This window comes from Globicephala melas, chromosome 2, assembly GCF_963455315.2.
Source record: "Globicephala melas chromosome 2, mGloMel1.2, whole genome shotgun sequence".
Taxonomy (NCBI): Eukaryota; Metazoa; Chordata; class Mammalia; order Artiodactyla; family Delphinidae; genus Globicephala; species Globicephala melas.
Window position 1 is genome coordinate 131,048,094 of NC_083315.2, and position 21,274 is coordinate 131,069,367.

The following is a 21,274-nucleotide window of genomic DNA, read 5'->3' on the forward strand; positions in this document are numbered from 1 at the left end:
CCAGGCATTATACTAGGCCCTGATGGTATAATTCCAAACAAAACAATCTCTCTGCCTTCATAGGACTAGGAATTCTGCAGGTTGTAAGCAAAAAAAATTCTTTTTCAATTTTGCCTCCATAAAAATAACCACAAAATAACATCTTTTTTAAAGAAAGAGAAAGCCACCAATCAGGTGACTCTGAAAGTCACCTATAACTCTCATGCTTAGAAATTCTCAATTTTGTTTCTTCAAAATGGAGACATTACTTACAGCTTTATACATGAGGTTTTCATGACACCAGAGAGATGATCCATAGGAAGAAGTCCTCACTCTTCAAACAAAGAAGTGGAACAAAACAAACAAACAAACAAAACTTTATCATTCACATTTTCCTGTAGTGTAAATGACATCATCTTTAAAATTCAATCCTCCCTTACCCCTCACCTGTCTCTACTCCCCATTATGTTCCTTTGATAAATCATCCCTGGGAATGGGTTTTTTCTTTCTCAATTGTCAGCAGCATTCCTGCTGTGTCTGGGCATCAACCTCCTCATCGGTATTTCATTAATTTTATGCACTTGACCTAACTAAGAAGCCAGATTGTACTTTGAATGTATTTCAGTTAACAATTAAAATTAAATACAACTCTAACCAGAGAAGTATAAGAATCATGTTTCTATACCATTAAAGCCAAAGTTTCTCATTAGCATTAATGGAAATGCAGATTTTTCTTCAAATAGGAAGCAGAACAAGAAGTCCTAGGATGATAACAGTAAAGACCACAGTGCAAACTGAAGAGAGGTTGAAGACTGAATTCATACAAAGAAAGGCCTGCAGGATCTGAGCTGGGCCTGCAGAGAATTCTAAAGGGAAAGCTTTTAATCATCCTGGCTCCCTATCACCACTACTTTGGAAGTTGGCATCACTGCTCAGACCAGAGTACCTTTGAGTGAGAGGAAGAAAAGGAATAAAGTTTAGGAGTCAAGATGGCAGATTAGGAGGACACGGAGTTTGCATCTCCTCACAACTAGGGCACCTACCAGGCACTGGCGGGGGACTACAGACACCTAAGGGGATGGGAGGAACCCCCGAGCGACTGGGTAAGACGTGGGGGGAAGGGAGGCGAGAAGAGAAGTGGAGGCAGGACGGGACTGGGGCCCCTGAGGGGTCTACTGGAGGAGGGGAGGAGTTCCCACACCCTGAGGGACCCACCCACAGTTAGGGGATCAACAGGACAGGGTGAGACCCTCGGGAGAGCGGAGGATTGAACAGGAACGTGGCCAGCGTTTCCATTGCCTGCTTGGACCCCAGAGAGCCTGCTGAGGTTCTGGGCCTGATCCTCCACCCTCTGAGGCTTCCTCCAGCTGTGCTGAGCCTAAGCCCCACCCCTGAACTCCCACCCAGGGCCTTACCTCCCAGGCCCCCTCCAGCTGTGCTGCCTTTTCCAGCCACAGGGACCCTGAGCCTAGGCCCTTCCTCACCCTAAACCCCACCCTGCCTAAGCCCTGCCCCCCCCCCCCCACTAAGTTCCAACCCCACAGCCAGGCTTTTTCTGGCCTTTTTTTTTTTAGGCTGTTAGTTCTGTTTTACCTTGTTGTTATTGTTTCACTTACATTTTTATTTTTTCTAATAATTTTTTTATTTTTCTAATTTTATTTTATTTTCTATACTTTGTTATTGTTCTGCTACTTTTGGCTTGTTCCCCACCTCCACCCCCTTTTTTTTCTGTTGTGGTTCTGTTTTAACTTGTAGTTGTTTCACTTATATTTTTATTTTTCCTAATATATTTTTTATTTTTCTAATTTTATTTTATTTTTTATTCTTTGTTATTGTACTGACCCTTTTTTTTTCTTTTCTCTTCTTTTGCTGTGCCATGCAGCTTGTGGGATCTTGGTTCCCAGGCCGGGGGTCAGGCCTGAGCTCCTGTGGTGGGAGTGCCGAGTCCAAACTGCTGAACTAACAGAGAACCTCAGACCCCAGGAAATATTCATCGGAGTCAGGTCTCCCAGAGGTCCTCATCTTGGCACCAAGACCTGGCTCTACCCAACTGCCTGCAAACTCCAGTCCTGGACACCTCAGGCCAAACAACCAGTAAGATAGGAACACAGCCCCGCCCATCAAAAAAAAAAAAATGAAATGACAAAAAAATATGTTACAGACAAGGGAGCAAGGTAAAAATGTACAAGACCAAATAAATGAAGAGGAAATAGGCAACCTACCTGAAAAAGAAATCAGAGTAATGATAGTAAAGATGATCCAAAATCTCGGAAATAGAATGGAGGCACAGAACAAGAAAATACAAGAAATGTTTAACAAAGACCTAGAAGAACTAAAGAACAAACAGTGATGAACAGCACAATAACTGAAATGAAAAATACACTAGAAGGAATCAACAGCAGAATAACTGAGGCAAAAGACCAAATAAGTGAGCTGGAAGACAGAATGGTGGAAATAACTGCCAAGCAGTAGAATAAAGAAAAAAGAATGAAAAGAACTAAAGACAGTCTCAGAGACTTCTGGGACAACACTAAATGCACCAACATTCAAATTTTAGGGGTCCAAGAAGAATAAGAGAAAGAAAAGAGTCTGAGAAAATATTTGAAGAGATTATAATCAAAAACTTACCTAACATGGGAAAGGAAATAGCCACCCAAGTCCAGGAAGCGTGGAGAGTCCCATACAGGATAAACCCTAGGAGAAACACAGCAAAACACATATTAATCAAACTAAAAAAAATTAAATTCAAAGAAAAAATATTAAAAGCAGCAAGCAAAAAGCAACAAATAACATACAAGGGAATCCCCATTAGGTTATCAGCTGATTTTTCAGCAGAAACTCTGCAGGCCAGAAGGGAGTGGCAGGATATATTTAAAGTGATGAAGGGGAAAAACCTACAACCAAAATTACTCTACCCACCCAGCAAGGATCTCATTCAGATTCGATGGAGAAATCAAAAGCTTTACAGACAAGCAAAAGCTAAGAGAATTCAGCATAACCAAACGAGGTTTACAACAAATGCTAAAGGAACTTCTCTAGGTGGGAAACACAAAAGAAGAAAAAGACCCACAAAAACAAACCCAAATCAGTTAAGAAAATGGTAATAGGAACCTTGAATGTAAATGGATTAAATGCTCCAACCAAAAGACACAGACTAGCTGAATGGATACAAAAACAAGACCTGTATATATGCTGTCTACAAGAGACCCAATTAACACCTGGGACACATACAGACTGAAAGGGAGGGGATGGAAAAAGATACTCCATGCAAATGGAAATCACAAGAGAGCTGGAATAGCAATACTCATATCAGATAAAATAGACTTTAAAATAAATACTGTTACAAGAGATAAGGAAGGACACTACATAATGGTCAAGGGATCAATCCAAGAAGAAAACATAACAATTATAAATATTTATGCACCCAACATAGGAGCACCTCAATACATAAGGCAAATGCTAACAGCCATAAAAGGGAAAATCTACAGTAACACAGTAAGTGTTAACTTTAACACCTCACTTACACCAATGGACAGATCATCCAAACAGAAAATAAAGAAACACAAGCTTTAAATGACACAATAGACCAGATAGATTTAATTGATATTTATAGGACATTCCACCTGAGAGTGGAAGAATATACTTTCTTCTCAAGTGCACACAGAACATTCTCCAGGATAGATCACATCTTGGGTCACAAAATAAGCCTCGGAAAATTTTTAAAAATTGAAATCATATCAAGTATCTTTTCCAACAACAACACTATGAGATTAGAAATCAATTACAGGAAAAAAGCTGTAAAAAAACACAAACTCATGGAGGCTAAACAGTGTGCTTCTAAATAACCAAGAGATCACTGAAGAAATCAAAGAGAAAATTAAAAAACACCTAGAAACAAATGACAACAAAAACATGATGACCCAAAACCTATGGGAGGCAACAAAAGCAGTTCTAAGAGGGAAGTTTATAGCAATTCAATCTTACCTGAAAACAAGAAAAATCTCAAATAAACAATCTAACCTTATACCTAAAGCAACTAGAAAAAGAAGAACAAAGAAAAGCCAAAGTCAGTAGAAGGAAAGAAGTCATAAAGATCAGAGCAGAAGTAAATGCAATAGAAATGAAGAACACAACAGCAAAGATCAATAAAACTAAAAGTTGGTTCTTTGAGAAGATAAATATAATTGATAAACCTTTAGCCAGACTCATCAAGAAAAAAGGGAGAGGACTCAAATCAGTAAAATTAGAAATGAAAAAGGAGAAATTACAACAGACACCACAGAAATACAAAGGATCATAAGACTACTACAAGCAACTCTATGCCAATAAAATGGACAACCTGGAAGAAACGGACAAATTCTTGGAAAGGTACAACTTTCTAAGACTGAACCAAGAAGAATTAGAAAATGTAAATAGAGCAATCACAAGTAATGACATTGAAACAGTAATTAAAAATCTTCCAACAAGCAAAAGTCCAGGACCAAATGGCTTCACAGGTGAATTCCATCAAACATTTAGAGAAGAGCTAACGCCTATCCTTCTCAAATTCTTCCAAAAAATTGCAGAGGGAGGAACACTCCCATACTCCTTCAACGAGACCACCATCATCCTGATCCCAAAACCAGACAAATATATCACAAAAAAAGAAAATTACAGACCAATATCACTGATGAACATAGACACAAAAATCCTCAACAAAATACTAGCAAACAGAATCCAACAACACATTAAAAAGATCATACACCATGATTTATCCCAGGGATACAAGGATTCTTCAATATATGCAAATCAATCAATGTGACATATTAACAAAATAAAGAATAAAAACCATATGATCATCTCAATAGATGCAGAAAAAGCTATCAACAAAATTCACCACCCATTTTTGATAAAAACTCTCCAGAAAGTGGGCATAGAGGGAACCTACCTCAACATAATAAGGGCCATATGTGACAAACCCACAGCAAACATCATTCTCAATGGTGAAAAACTGAAAGCATTTCCTCTAAGATCAGGAACAAGACAAGGATGTCCACTCTCAACATAGTATTGGAAGTCCTAGACACAGTCCTAGACACACACCTATGGTCACCTAATCTATGACAGAGGAGGCAAGAATATACAATGGAGAAAAGACAGCCTCTTCAATAAGTGGTGCTGGGAAAACTGGACAACTACAAGTAAAAGAATGAAATTAAAACACTACCTAACACCATACACAAAAATAAACTCAAAATGGATTAAAGACCTAAATGTAAGACCAGACACTATAAAACTCTTAGAGGAAAACATAGGAAAAACACTCTTTGACAAAAACCACAGCAAGATCTTTTTTGACCCACCTCCTAGAGTAATGAAAATAAAAACAAAATAAGCAAATAGGACCTAATGAAACTTAAAAGCTTTTGCACAGCAAAGGAAACCATAAACAAGACGAAAAGACAACCCTCAGAATGGGACAAAATATTTGCAAACAAAGCAACTGACAAAGGATTAATCTCCAAAATATACAAGCAGTTCACGCATCTCAATATTAAAAAAACAAACAACCCAATCAAAAAATGGGGAATACCTAAATAGACAATTCACCAAAGAAGACATACAGATGGCCAGGAGGCACATGAAAAGATGCTCAATATCACTAATTATTAGAGAAATGCAAATCAATACTACAATGAGGTATCACCTCACACCGGTCAGAATGGCCACCATCAAAAAAAATCTACAACAATAAATGCTGGAGAGGGTGTGGAGAAAAGGGAACCCTCTTGCACTGTTGGTGGGAATGTAAATTGATACAGCCACTATGGAGAACAGTATGGAGGTTCCTTAAAAAACTAAAATAGAACTACCATATGACCCAGTGATTCCACTACTGGGCATATACCCTGAGAAAACCATAATTCAAAAAGACACATGTACCCAATGTTCATTGCAGCTCTATTTACAATAGCCAGGTCATGGAAACAACCTAAATGTCCATCAACAGATAAATGGATAAAGATGATATGGTACATATATACAATGGAATATTACTCAGCCATAAAAAGGAACTAAATTGGGTCATTTGTAGAGATGTGGATGGACCTAGAGTCTGTCGTACAGAGTGAAGTAAGTCAGAAAGAGAAAAACAAATATCATATATTAATGCATGTATGTGGAATCTAGAAAAACAGTACAGATGAACCTATTTCCAGGGCAGGAATAGAGACACAGATATTGGACATGTGGACACAGTGGGGAAGGAGAGGGTGGGATGAATTGGGAGATTGGGATTGACATATATACACTACCATGTGTAAAATAGATAGCAAATGGGAAGCTGCTGTATAGCACAGGGAGTTCAGCTCAGTGCTCTGTGTTGACCTAGATGGGTGGGATGGGTGGGTGGGTGGGGAGGCCCAAGAGGGAGGGGATATATGTATACATATACCTGATTCACTTCACTGTACAGCAGAATCTAACACAACATTGTAAAGCAATTATACTCCAATAAAAAAAAGTAATAAAGTTTATTTTGTAACTGAAGATTAGAAATAGCTTTTCAATCATCTCCTTTCCTAAGTCACATATAAATCATTCAACTGTGTATCCCAATTGCTTTGCCAGGATTTAACTTAGTTCAAACAACTAAGTGTAAACACCAATTGAGATGGAAAAAAAAATCTTTTCTCTCATAAAAATCAACTTAGTCTGCTGGTCTAACTGTCTGAATTTGTTGCTTTTCTCACTACAGGATGTTCAGCGATTGAGAACTTAATAAAAGCACGACTCTCAATCTCAGCACCCATAAGAAAAGAAGTGGGGTGGGTAGACGCCCACACTCTTTGGCATCCTGCTCCCACCTGATGACCTGAACACAGAGTCCAGCAGTACTGGTCCTCTCCTGCCCACGCGGTTGGGGTGGGGGATCTGAGGAGCCTGGGCTAGGGTTCTAGACTAGCATTTTCCCCTCAACTCTGGGGTACGCAACACTTCACACTCCAAAGGGAGTTTTGTTGTTGTTGGCATCATCTTCCTCTCATTTTCTGTCGATAAAGCATCTCTAAACTGGTGAATGGAAGTGAGCTTCCATTTCCTTCTGTTAGACTCTCGTAAGAGATTTGGCGACAGGGCTGGATTCTTGCTAATCTCAGATGGGCCTGCTCTTTGAACTGTGTCGGTGGCCCCAAATGAGCTAGAAAGATAAATAGGTAGTTGCTCCACTCCCCCTTTCAAGTATTCAGTATGATATAATACCGCAGTGGATAGCAGAGACTCTGGCTCCCTGGACAGTGGTGGAGATGTGTTCTGGGGATTTTGGAATGCTGGCTCCCTAGCTAAGGAGCACAAGAATTCAGGAATGTGGTGGCTGTTCTTAGTGGCTCATGCATTTAAGCATCAGGCCTGCTTGTCCCTATATCAACTCTAAAACTACTGTAGTTGCCTAAGTCTGGAAATTAAAGAACTTTGTGCATTTCTGTATGTGTCCGATTATATTGGTTCCTTTTCTAACCACTAGACAAAGCATTTCTTCAAAACAAATTGCCAGCCTTTGGTTTGTCTAGTGGTTGAACTTCAGGGATGAAAGCTGTGTCCATTCATTTCCTTCCTTATCCAACAAATATTTACTAAACATCTTCTACGCATCAGGTGCTAATGAAGAGATTCCAAAAGCTAGATAGAGCCCTAAGAAGTCACTTCTTTAGAAGGGCCCCCCAAAAATGTTTGCTGTTTTAAATCTTTACAAGAAAATCCACAATCTCTTGAAAAACTGCTCTGGAAGTGAATCCCCAAAAGACTGAGAAATTCTTTCTATGGTCCCAAATTGTTCTTGATGCAAGAACAGTTACCTCCTTGGCTTGAGTGAAGATGGAGAATGAGCTTCAGCACAATTTGTAGGACAATCCTCTGTTTACTTGTTGCCATTGAATTACCAATTCTCCTTCTTATCTAGGTAAAAAAAGTCTGTAATACTTCCGTCTTTACTTTTGAGACCATTCTCTTATTCCTTTAATCAGATTAGCTCTTCTTATTCAACAAATATTAACAGAGTGGTCAGGGAAAGCTTCAGAGAAGAGGAATAATTGCATCCTTAAAGGAGAGGTAGAATTTAGGTAGACTGACAGGACAGGGGATGGCACAGTAGGAGAGAGAGTAGCATAAGCAGAGGCATGGAAATAGGACAAATTAGTAAATTGGGTGAAGGTGGGGTAAGGTGCTGAATGGAAGGAGACAGGTGAGAACTCTGCAATAATCCAATTCCTCCCCAGAGGCTATTCATTTCTTCCAAGATCTTGGAGTTTCCTTTTGTCAAGGATCTTTTAATTATAATCAATAGATATCTACATTTTTGCTCAAGCAAAAAAGGAGATTTTTATAAAGAAGCAGGAGTTTTCAGTGAACCTAAAAGCAGGAGGTCCTCATAAGAAACAAAGAGTGGGAAATGGCTCTTCTCCACACCCACCCCTGCCACCCTCACCACCCCCCCCACACACACCTCCGCTTCTCCCTGCCCATCTGACTCATCCTTCTCTCTTACAGTTGTTTCTCAGTTTCTCTATACATTTGGTTGCCCCAACAGTTCCTGATCGTACAAACCTCTCGTCCCGGGAGGGAGTAGGTAGCATCAACATAACCCAATTCCAATCATCAGGACAGATCATTCAGTTGGCACAGATGAGGTCAGATCTCCGGCCCCAGTCCATCAACCATGGCCGGGCAGGGTTAGGTAATGCAAAAGCGGCTCTACGACCCAGCTGTGGGTGCGTGGGCTCATTTTCAGAGAACACGTGACTGTGGCAACAGACACTAGGTGGAAACATGCATGTGTGAATTTTCCTGAAAAGGGGACTGAAGAGGATACACCCTTTCAAAGAAATGTTCCAATCGCCTTGGCAAAGCATCTGGGTGGGCAGAATGCCTCGTGTGAGGCTCAGTAAAGGAGAAACTGAGCATCAGTGCCAAGGGTGTGAGTCGCCCCAAGCCATAAGGAACAATGGAAGAAGCTGCAGCTGCTCTTCTAGAGAAGCACACTTAAAGAACATCGGTTGCTGCTGCCTCTTTTCAAATGCCAGATGGGCTATCATTTTGAAGACAGATGCATCTCCAGGAGAAAGAACCAGACCAGAGATGGGACAGCCTAGATATGGTGTGATGGCCTTAGAGTTAGTGAATTCTCTATTAGGGAAGGGATTGCAAAATCATGGAAACACCATTTATGTGATGTTCATGGAGATAATTTAAGCACCCAATGGAGGATTAATTAGATGATCTATATTTACATGGAGACCTGCAATTAGGTGGCCTCCCAACCCTCAAATTGTATGATTGCTCTAATCTGCTGAGTCCTATCTTAGAATACACAATAAAGAATTTTTCAACAACAGGCCCTGAAGAAGAGGTCTTAATATTGAGAGGCAGGGAATCTGGGCAACACATGTTGTTTCAACATTTCTCAAACTTGTTTGCATGGAACTCTAGTGCACATGGGATGTTTACATGTATTTTACAAAAACAGGGCTTCCATGTCAAATAAAATGCTAGTTTAAATAAAGCAAAACAAGCTTATTTACTGCAGGATATCTCAGAGTCTTTAATAAGTTAAGGTTTTATGAATCTCCAACAGGTGAGATATATTAAACAATGTTTCCCAAGCCTATCTGACCACATGAGGACTTAACAACATCACCTAGTCCATTAAGTTCCATGAAACAGAATTTGAGACATGCTGGCCTAGCTCTGTTGCCACGCTTCTTCACTTTTTTTGAGTCACACACCCTTTTGAGAACCAAACAAAAGCTACTGACCACTCCCCTCACCAACAATGAAAAATGCATACATGCACACCAAATTTTGCACATAACTTCAGGGGGTCATAGAATATGCTGACTTGTCCATGGAATTTTCAGGTTTTCCTGGAAATTTTCAGGTGATAAATCCCTATCCTAGATAACCTAATTTTCTAAATAATTTTCCCTTAATTCATACATCCCCCAAAGACTCATAAGGTAGAGGCACAAATATTCCTTATTGCATTGCATGTGTGAGTTTTACACAGTTCTCCTGGATATACCTTAGTGCCATCCTTTGGTTTGTACCATCTAAAAGAAGGCAGGACTCCTGCTGCCTTTGATTATCTTCCCTCAGTTGGACTCTCACTCAATTTTAAGGTTCTTTCCAGAACAAGTCCTATTTAACTTGATTAATGAAGAGATAGTTGAAAGCTGTTTCACATTATTTTAAAGGTAAATTGAAGTTTTTTTCTAACAAAAAAGTCTAAAAAACTAAACGTGAGTATTGTTCTTATTTCACTATACACATCTTCAGGAAATTTCAATGCTTATGAAGACATGATCTTGGAGGAGGAGAAGCCCCTCCTTGATTTTTTACAAAAGGGTGCTTCATAATCCCAGCCCTGGCATCACTAGGAAAATTAAATACTTTGGGACAGGTATAAGATGAACAAGTGAAAATGCAAAGGTCAAACAGTTCAGATTAAATGAGCTATCTACATTATTATTAAATAGCACAGGTAAAAAGAATAAGCTTATCATTTTAATTACTTCAGTCCTTAAAAAAGAGTTTTAAAATGGGCATTTAAAAGCTAACTCCAGAGCATGCATGTGGAAACCAGATATATTACTTCTTGTGCATCTGTCATTAATTTTATAATTGAACTTTATGAATATCCCAGTTGAAAAACAAATGGTTTGTATCAATGGAAATGATTTAGTTTTTATTTTTATCAAAGTTAATACATGTTAATAATTCTTTTTCAGAGTAATAGCTGTTTGCACATTATGAGCACGTCTCACGTTTTCCTTATAAGGATATCCGATGGAAAATTTTTTTGTCCTTGGCCCTCTTAGAGTCAGTATATTTCCGTTCATACAAGAAGAAAGTAGATATTTGAAGTCTATGTAGAGATGTCTGTTTGACTAACAGATGTCTATGCTGGAGTAAGCAGGAAGTCTTACAGTTCCCTCCCAACACAAAGGCCCACTCATGATAAAAGAGAAGACCAAACATCTTGGGAATATAAAAAGCAATTTCAGTTCCAACAAACATCTGTCCTAAGCCAGCCAGGAAGGTAGGAATGAGAAAATCCATAGTACCTCATACTTAAACACATTTTTCTTTCTTTTACCCCTCTCCTACCCTTTCAACAACCATCCTCAAATTACTGAAAAACAGCCCAAACACTGTTTTATTTGCTCCACCACCAATATTTTAATCTGGAATGCTTAAAAGGCAGTCTCTAGCTATAAGAAAGCAAGTTTCCTCAGCAAGAGATGAACTCTGGGAGCTGGAGACGAATCTAAAACCCAGTTTAGTCTTACACAATGTTTTATGTCAATTATAACTCAATAAAGCTAGAAGAAAAAGCAAATTCAAATTCAGTCTAGTCATTGATATTTACTGATGACCACTGTATGCCATTCACTATTCTAGGCACTGTGGATACAGACACGTGCATGGTGGGCACCCCGTATTAGTAGAGACAGACAACAAACATGTAACGAAAGAGGTAAGCAAGTTAATTATAGAAAGTGATTTTAAAAATAGGGTGATACGACAGAAAATGACTGGTGGAAGATGGGGAGGAGGCTAATTTAGAGTGAGTGATATGTGAAGGTGATATGTGAACAAAGGCAAGAATGCCAAGGAAGAGCCGCCTTCTGTAGATCTAGGTCAGAGTGTTTCAGAAAGAGAAAATAGCAAGTACCAAGGACCTGACATAGAAACAAGCTCAGTTTGTTCAAACAACTGAAAGAATGCCCAAGTGGCTGGACTACAGTGAACAAGGGGAAAGTGAAAGGAGATGAGTCAAGAAGGCCCAGGCTTTCCATCATTAAGGAAAAAGACAACTCTGGTCCCAAATACAGTCAAATGATATGCCAAACCATTAGCTGAGGTATAAATTTCATTTTTATCTCTGAGAAAGAATGCAAGACTACAATAGTGAGCTTCTAAGTAAATGTTCTGGAAAGGGACTTCTTCATAATAAAGTGCAGACGAGAACAATCTCCATCGGCAGGTACTGTCTTCCTTTGGAAGGGTAAGGATTGCCCAGAAAGTGGTTTCCTACATTTCTTTTCTCAGGTAGCAAATGCCCATTCATCCATCACCTTCTTTGCACCCTAGAATCTGGGTGTTCCATATCACCAGAGTGATAAGGAGAACCAAGCTCTGTCCTTGAAGGATTGTTCTGGAAGTCTGCCAGACCACTGGATCATTTCCCAGTGTTCTACAGAATGATCACTTTGTTTCCAGGTACAGTCAACACGGATTATTATCGAAGGGCCAGTTCCTAAATGAATTAATGAATTCTGACACCATACTTCAGGTTACTGTCTTTTGCTAACCTTCTGCAGCCTCTGAAAAATTGGAATGAGATAAAATCTGCTATTCCCCTCCGCTGTATTAGATCAGGCTCTATTCTCACCCCAAGTGGCAGTTGTCAGAGTGAAGAAAAAGTACCAGGTGAGTAAAGAATGAAGGAGATTTTCACCAAAGAAATGTCTATAGTTTCAGCAGAACATACATATTTATATATAAACATAAGTAAAGGCAGGGGATCTGTGCAACATAGTCTAGTTCAATAGTCTAGTTTGAAGATATATTTATATATAATATAAACATACAGAAATTGTATTATATATTTAAGACATATAATTGTGTGTGTGTACACACACACACACACACACACACACACACCCCTCTTCCCATAAAACAAAATGAAAGTTGTGCAATAAGAGGACCCTGAAAATGTTTTTTTCCAGAGTAAGTGTATAAAAGTTCAACTTTCTTTATCCAATTAGTGAGGGGGTGGTTTTCTCAACTCCTTATTTTTGCATTTCAGTACTTGTCTATAAATCAGACTCATTTTCATTCTTAAACTCTCTTCATATAAAACTCTCTTCAACTTGCCTGCTGCTGTTTCTGTTCCATTGCTTGTTTGCATCTGTGTTATTCATTTTAGGTAAACAACATTTAGACAGCAATAACCGTATCTGTTTAACACAGTTGTATTATCGAATACTTGCAGAAATTAGTTTAACTGCTTTCATGTTGAAGACCCGTTTCCTATTCTGAGGTAGCCCAAAATACTATTCTGACATTTGGTTTATTCAGGACAAAGAAACCAAGTTGATTATCTTTGGGACAGAGTTTAATGATTACATATCACCCTAGTTGTTTACTTTTTCTTTCATTGATTAAATGTTATTTATAAATGGAATAATTAAAGCCCAGAAAATAACTTTCCCCTAGATTGGCTATTAGCAGACACAAACCTGTAAGAATATAAGTTTCATGTTCTTCCAATTCACTCTTTGTCATTAGATTTGCTCTTTTCTTCAAAAGGGGGCAATAAAATAGCAGGCCCTAACCCAATTCCTATGACTTGACTATTGCTTTAGATCCTGCATTACTTCACAAGCCTCTCTTTTTTAAAAACTCAGTATCTTTAAAGATATTTTGATACCCTGTGACTGATTCATCAGTCTGATAGAGAAGTATTTGATGAGTTACATAATGGGAATTAGTACTACCTGAATGCCAGCCATTAGAAAGACTAAACCACTAGATTACAATCAAGACTGCCAACTGTTGATTGACCCACTACCCAGATATTGGTTCTGGAACAGCTAACTTGCTATTGAAGGCCTGTAACTAGCAACTAGTAATGTTTCTTGAGATAATTAAGTTCACAGTTAATTGGCCCCTCATTATCTTTTAAGCAAATGGATGAGTTTCTCAGTTACCAGGTTTTCCTTGAATTAGAATTAGAATTACTCTTTTAATGTCCTAAAACAAAGTTCCCTTAATACTTTTAATAAATTGTACATCAAAGTCATTTTACAAAATAGCCTCTTTAGACCTTTGCTCTGAATAAATAATATACAAATAATAGTAATTAATGTGAGTAAAGTTAAAAAAAACACAAAAAAACAGCACTGGCCATGAGCAGAACTACCACGCACCAGCATATATAGGAAGACACCACATTTGTACATTACTATTTCAGCTAACCTACATCAGTAAATCCGAAGAGCTAGTTACCATGTACCTTTCCAACTGAAAAAGGCAAAAGACGACTGGCTGCCACGTGATTTTTACAAAGAAATTGTAAACAGGTTACTCACTATGGACCATGTACATAAGATCTACACATGAATGCCCCAGGAATGGATTTGGCCCAAAGTCTCCTTCAGCTAAAAAGCTTCAGGCATCACAATATTCCCACATGTCCACTGAAACAGATGACAGCTTTTACCCTGAAGGTTGTTTTATACTAAGAATAAGATTGGGCAATGGGCAGCTCAGGCAACCATCCAAAGGAGTTCCTGTGGCTTATACATATGTATAATGCATATAAAAGAGGTATACTACTGTTCTTTGAAAACCATAAATGATGTGCTAAAGAAGTCTAGAACTACATTGTATCACTCTCCATGTCAAAACACATGCAAATACACACACACACACACACACACACACAAATACACACACACAAATATACACATGTCCCCAAAGTCAAGAAATATCTCATCAAGGTTGGTGAGATATTTGTTATAAACAACAGAGTGATAGTTTCTTTATCAAGGTGAGTTCTCTTTGCTCTGGCTGAGGCTCACTAAAATGGAGATTAAAGTCGCCTACTGCTTTAGGGAGAGAGCTCTGAGTGAGGGGCCAGAATAAGAAAGAGAACATGGAGAGGGACTGCATTCAGCCTGTTCTGTCTTTGGCATTAGGGGAGAATGATGAAGAGAATCCTTGAGGTCTCTATTTTGTCTATCTTACCTCAATAGAGTAGAAAACCTAAGAAGAATTTAGGCAAAATTTCCAGCTAGGAATAAATAATACCCATTTGCTTGGAGTGGCCTGTGTCTTATCTTCCTGAGAACTTCAGACAGGGCAGCAGTAAGGAACTGAGAAGGATCTGGGGACACAGTTAACAGTGTGCCAACTCATACATCCATCCACCCATTCAGTCATCCATTCGCCCAATGTCAATTAAGGTCCTACTATATGTAGGATATCATATTAAGAAGAGAGAAAGATGGCTTAGATAAGAATTTTGTTATCAAAAATAGAAGTAAATACGGAGAATTACTAATTATAAATACAAAAATAATAATGATAAATGCCAAAGAGAAAGGTACAAATTAAAATACTATGGGAGTACTTAAGAAAGGGGGATAGCTTGCAGTTTAGGAACAGGAAAAGACCAAAGATGACATTATAGAGAAGACTGCATTTGGACAGACCTTGAAGCTAGCAGAGATGGTGGTTTTAAACACACACACACACACATACACATTGAGTCCCCAAGATGGCAGAGTAGTAAGGCCCTGAGCTCACTTCCTCTCACAGGCACAACAAAATTACAACTATTTACAGGACAATTATCAATAAAAAAGACCGGAATCCACCAGCAAAGATCTACTACAACTAATGATGTAAAGAAGGAACCACAATGAGACAGGTAGGAGGGACACAGTTGTGGTATAGTCAAGACCCATACCCCTGAGTGGGTGACCCACAAATGGGAGAATAATTACAATTGCAGAGGTTTTCCCCAAGGAGCAAGGGGTCTGAGCCCTATATCAGGCTCCCTAGCCCTGGGGGTCCTGCACCAGGAAGACAAGCCCCTGGGATGTTTGGCTTTGAAAGCCAGTGGGGATTACTTTTGGGAGACTCAAAGGACTATGGGAAATAGAGACTCCACTCTTAAAGGGCTCACATAAAATCTCACACACTCCAGGACGCAGGGCAGCAGCAATTTGAAAGGAGCCTGGGTCAGACCTACCTGCTGATCTTGGAGAGTCTCCTGGAGAGGCAGGAGGCAACTGAAGTTCACCCTGGGGACACAGACACTGACAGCAGCCATTTTGGGGAGCTCTGTCTACCATGTGGACTCTGGTGCTGGCAAGAGCCATTTTGAAATCCTCCCTTTAGTTTATTAGCCTCAGGAACTAGCTCCCCTCCCCCACCTGTAGGCACCAATACTGAGATGCCTCAGGCCAAGCAACTAACTGGGCAGGGACACAGCCACACCTACCAGCAGACTGGCTGCCTCAAGCCCCTTGAGCTCACAGCCTCCCCTGGACATGGCTCCACCCACAAGTGCTCAGGCACCAGCCCCAGAATCCCTAGGGCTCCAGCCCCACCCACCAGTGAGCCTACTCTAGCCTCAGGACCAGCATTATCCACCAGCAGGCAGACACCAGCCCCAGACAACCACAGCTCTGGGACCCCTGGGCCCTGCAGCCAGACGCCAGGGCCTGGCTCTGTTGGCCATGGGGCAGGCACTAGCCCCAGGACATGGTTTTACCCACTGGTGGGAAGGCACTAATCCTGGGATCTCTTAGACCCCCAACTCCACACAACAGCAAGAAAGCACTTGCCCCATGGCCCCCAGGGGTTCTGCAGCCACTCACCTTGTGACCTGGCCCCACCAACCAGCAGCCAGCAGCCTCCACATAAGGCAGGGCCTGGCAACGAACCAGACCAGACCCTAGCCACACCTAGCAGAGACCCTACTGTAGTTAGCCCGTCACAACTGAAGGATCCATGCAGCCCACAGCGGGGCACCCCTAGAGCATATAGCTCTGGTGACCAGAGGGGAGTGTGCCCTTGGGACACTTAGGATGTCTACTGCAAAAGACCAGTTCTCCAAGGTTGGGAAATATAACCAATCTATCAGATACGTAGAAATAAAAACAGTAAGTAAGGCAAAATGAGGCAACAGAAGAATGTATTCCAAAGTAAGGAACAAGATAAAACCCCAAAAGAAGAACTAAGTGAAGTGGAGACAGACAATCTACCCAACAAAGAGTTCAAGGTAATGATCATAAAGATGACCAAAGAACTCAGGAGAAGAATGGATGAACAGAGCGAGAAGTCAGAAGTTTTTAACAAAGAGTTAGAAAATAAAAAGAACAACTAAACAGAGATGAAGAATACAATAACTGAAATGAAAAACCTACTAGAAGGAATCAATAGTAGACTAAATGATACAGGGGAAGGGATCAGTGAGCTGGAAGACAAAGTAGTAGAAATGACTGATGCTGAACAGAAAAAAGAAAAAAAATGAAATGAGGACAGTTCAAGAGACTTCTGGGACAACATCAAGTGCACTAATATTCACATTATAGGGGTTCCAGAAAGAGAAGAGAAAGAGAAATGAGCTGGGAACATATTTGAAAACATAATTGCTGAAAACCTCCCTAACCTGGGAAAGGAAACAGACATCCACGTCCAGGAAGCACACAGAGTCCCAAACAGGATCAACCCAAAGAGGACCACACCAATAAACACTGTAATTAAAATGGCAAAATTAAAGATAAAGAGACAATATTAAAAGCAGCAAGGGAAAAGTGACATAACATACAAGGGAACTCCTATAAGGCTATTAGCTGATTTTTCAGCAGAAACCCTGTGGGCAAGAAGGGAGTGGCATGATATATTTAAAGTGATGAAAGGGAAAAACCTACAACCAAGAATACTTTACCAGCAAGACTCTCATTCAGATTTTATGAAAACATCCAAAGTTTTACAGACAAACAAAAGCTAAAAGAGTTCAGCACCACTAAACTAGCTTTACAAGAATTGTTAAAGGGACTTCTCTAAGCAAAAAAGAAAAGGCCACAACTAGAAACATGAAAATTATGAAAGGAAAAAGCTCATCAGTAAAGGCAAATATACAGTAAAGGTAGTAAATCAACCATGTACTAAGTTAGTAGGAAGGTTAAAAAACAGAAGTAGTAAAATCATCTATATCCGCAATAAGCAGTTAAGGGATACATAGAAGAGACAGATGTAAAATATGATGTCAAAACCAGTAATTATGAGGGGAGAGGAATAAAAACACAAAGTTGTGAAAATGCATTTGATATTAAGAGATCAGCAACTTAAATAATCTCATATATATATAGTTTGCCATATATAAACCTCATGGTAACCACAAACCAAAAATCTATAATAGATACAGGAAAAAGAGAAATGAATCCAAACATAACACTAAAGATAGTCATCAAATCACTAGGGAAGAGAATAAAAGAAGAAAAAGGGAACAACAACAAAAAACTATAAAAACACCACAAAATGATTAACAAAATGACAATAAGTACATACATATCAATAATTACTTTAAAAATAAATGGATTAAATGCTCCAATCAAAAGACATAGAGCAGCTGAATGGATACAAAATCAAGACCCATAAATATGCTGCCTACAAGAGACTCACTTCAGTTCTAAAGACACACACACTGAAAGTGAGGGGATAGAAAAAGGTATTCCATGCAAATGGAAATAAAAATAAAGCTGGGGTAGCAATACTTATATCAGACAAAATAGGCTTTACAACAATGACTGTTATAAGAGACAAAGAAGGGCACTGCATAATGATCAAGGGATCAATCCAAGAAGAAGTTGTAAATATATATGCACCCAACCTAAGACCACCTAAATACAAAAAGAAAATATTAACAGACACAAAGGGAGAAACTGACAGTAACACAATAATAGTAGGAGACTTTAACACCCTACTTACATCAATGGACAGATCATCCAGACAGAAAATCAATAAGACAACATTGGCCTTATACGACACATCAGACCAGATGAATTTCATAGATATGTATAGATATATAGAACATTCCACCTGAAAGCAGCAGAATACACATTTTTTTCAAGTGCATATGGAACATTCCCCACAATAGATCACATGCTAGGCCACAAAACAAGCTTCATTAAATTTAAGAAAACTGAAATCATATCAAGCATCTTTTCTGACTATAATGCTATGAGATTAGAAATCAACTACAAGAAGAAAACTGCAAAAAACAAAAACACATAGAGGCTAATATACTACTAAACAACCAATGGACCACTGAAGAAATCAAAGAAGAAATCAGAAAATAACTGGAGACAAATGAAAACAAAAACACAATGATCCAAAACCTATGGGATGCAGCAAAAGCAGTTCTAAGAGAAAAGTCTATAGCAATACAAGCTTACCTCAGTAAACAAGAAAAGTCTCAAATAAACAAACTAACCTTACACCTAAAAATACTAAAAAAAGAAAAACAAGAAAAAGCCAAAGACAGTAGAAGGAAAGAAATCATAAAGATCAGAGCAGAAATAAATGAAACAAAGACTAAAAAAAAAAACAATAGAAAAGATCAATGAAACTAAGAGCTGGTTCTTTGAAAAGATAAACAAAATTGATAAACCTTTAGCCACACTCATCAAGAAATAAAGAGGGTCCAAATCAATAAAATCAGAAATGAAAAATGAGAAGTTACAACTGACACCACAGAAATACAAAGGATCATAAGAGATTACTATTACTGTTACTATTACTATTACTACTACTACTACAACTCTATGGCAATAAAATGGACAACCTAGAAGAAATGAACAAATTCCAAGAAATGTACAACTTCCCAAGACTGAAATAGGAAGAAATAGAGAATATGGACAGACCAATTACCAGTAATGAAGTTAAATCAGTAATAGAAAAAAAAAAACTCCCAACCAACAAAGTCCAGGATCAGATGGCTTCACAGGTGAGTTCTACCTAAAAGAGGAGAGTTAATACCTTTCCTTCTTAAACTAGTCCCCAAAATTGCAGAGGAAGCAACACTTCTGAACTCATTCTATGGGGCCAGCATCACCCTGATACCCAAAACAGACAAATATATCACACAAAAAAAGAAAATTATAGGCTAATATCACTGATGAATAAAGATGCAAAACTCCTCAGCAAAATATTAGCAAATCAAATCTAATGAGACATTAAAAGGATCATACACCATGATCAAGTGGGATTTATCCCAAGGATACAAGGATGGTTCAATATCTGCAAATCAATCAATGTGATATATCACATTAACAAACTGAAGAATAAAAACCATATGATCATCTCAAGAGATGCAGAAAAAGCTTTTCATAAAATTTAACATCCATTTATGATAAAAACTCTCCAGAAAGTGGGCACAAAGGGAACATACCTCAACATAATAAAGGTCATATATAACAAACTCACAGCTAACATCATACTCAATGGTGAAAAGCTGAAAGCATTTCCTCTAAGATCAGGAAAAAGACAAGGATGCCCACTCTCACCACTTTTATTCAACATGCTTTTGGAAGTCCTAGACACAGCAATCAGAGAAGAAAAAGTAATAAAAGAATTCAAATTGGGAAAGAAGTAGTAAAAGTATCACAGTTTTCAGATAACATGATCTATACATAGAAAATCCTAAAGACTCTACCAGAAAACTACTAGAGCTCATCAATGAATTAGATAAAGTTGCAGGATACAAAATTAATACACAGAAATCTGTTGCATTTCTATACACTAACAAGAAACTATCAGAAACAAATTAAGGAAATAATCCCATTTACCGTCACATCAAAAAGAATAAAATACCTAGGAATAAACCTACCTAAGGAGGTAGAAGACCTGTACTCAGAAAACTATATGACACTAATCAAAGAAACTGAAGACGACACAAACAGATGGAAAGATATACCATGTTCTTGGATTGAAAGAATTAATACTGTTAATGATCATACTACCCATGGCAATCTAAGTATTCAATGCAATCCCTATCAAAATACCAAGGGTATTTTCCATAGAACTAGAGTAAATAATTTTAAAATTTGTATGGAATCACAAGAGACTCCAAATAGCCAAAACAATCTTGGGAAAGAAGAACAGAGGAGGAATCACACCCCCTGACTTCAGATGATACTATCCATACAAAGCTAGAGTAACAAAACAGTATGGTACTGGCATAAAAACAGACACATAGATCAATGGAATAGAATAGAGAGCCCAGAAATAAACCCATGTACACTCTGACATAAATAGTAGCAATATTTTTTTGCATCTGTCTCCTAAAGCAAAGGAAATAAAAGCAAAAATAAACAAATGGGACCTAACTAAACTTAAAAACTTTTGCACGGCAAAGGAAACCACTGACAAAACAAAAAGACAAGCCTATTTGCAAATGATATGGCCAATAACGGGGTAATATCCAAAACATATAAACAGCCCATACAATTCAATATCAAAAAAAGACCCAATTTTAAAATGGGCAGAACACCTGAATAGACACTTTTCCAAGTAAGACATACAGATGGCCAACAAGCACATGAAAAGATGCTCAACACTACTAATCATCAGAGAAATGCAAATCAAAACTATAATGAGATATCACCTCACACCTGTAAGAATGACTATCATCAAAAAGACCACAAATCATAAATGTTGGTGAGGATGTGGAGAAAAGGAA

At 38.6% G+C, this 21,274-nt stretch overlaps 1 long non-coding RNA gene across 1 annotated transcript in view; it reads right to left on the reverse strand.

Moving 5' to 3' along the window:
• Positions 1-251: 251 nt before the first annotated feature.
• LOC132596772 (uncharacterized) overlaps positions 252-21,274 on the reverse strand; it is a 217,789-nt gene continuing 196,766 nt past the window's right edge. The window contains exons 2-3 of the long non-coding RNA XR_009562775.1: positions 2,608-2,673; positions 252-313 (exon numbers count right to left, since the gene is read on the reverse strand). This is a non-coding gene — a long non-coding RNA (uncharacterized lncRNA). The remainder of the gene's footprint in view (positions 314-2,607; positions 2,674-21,274) is intronic.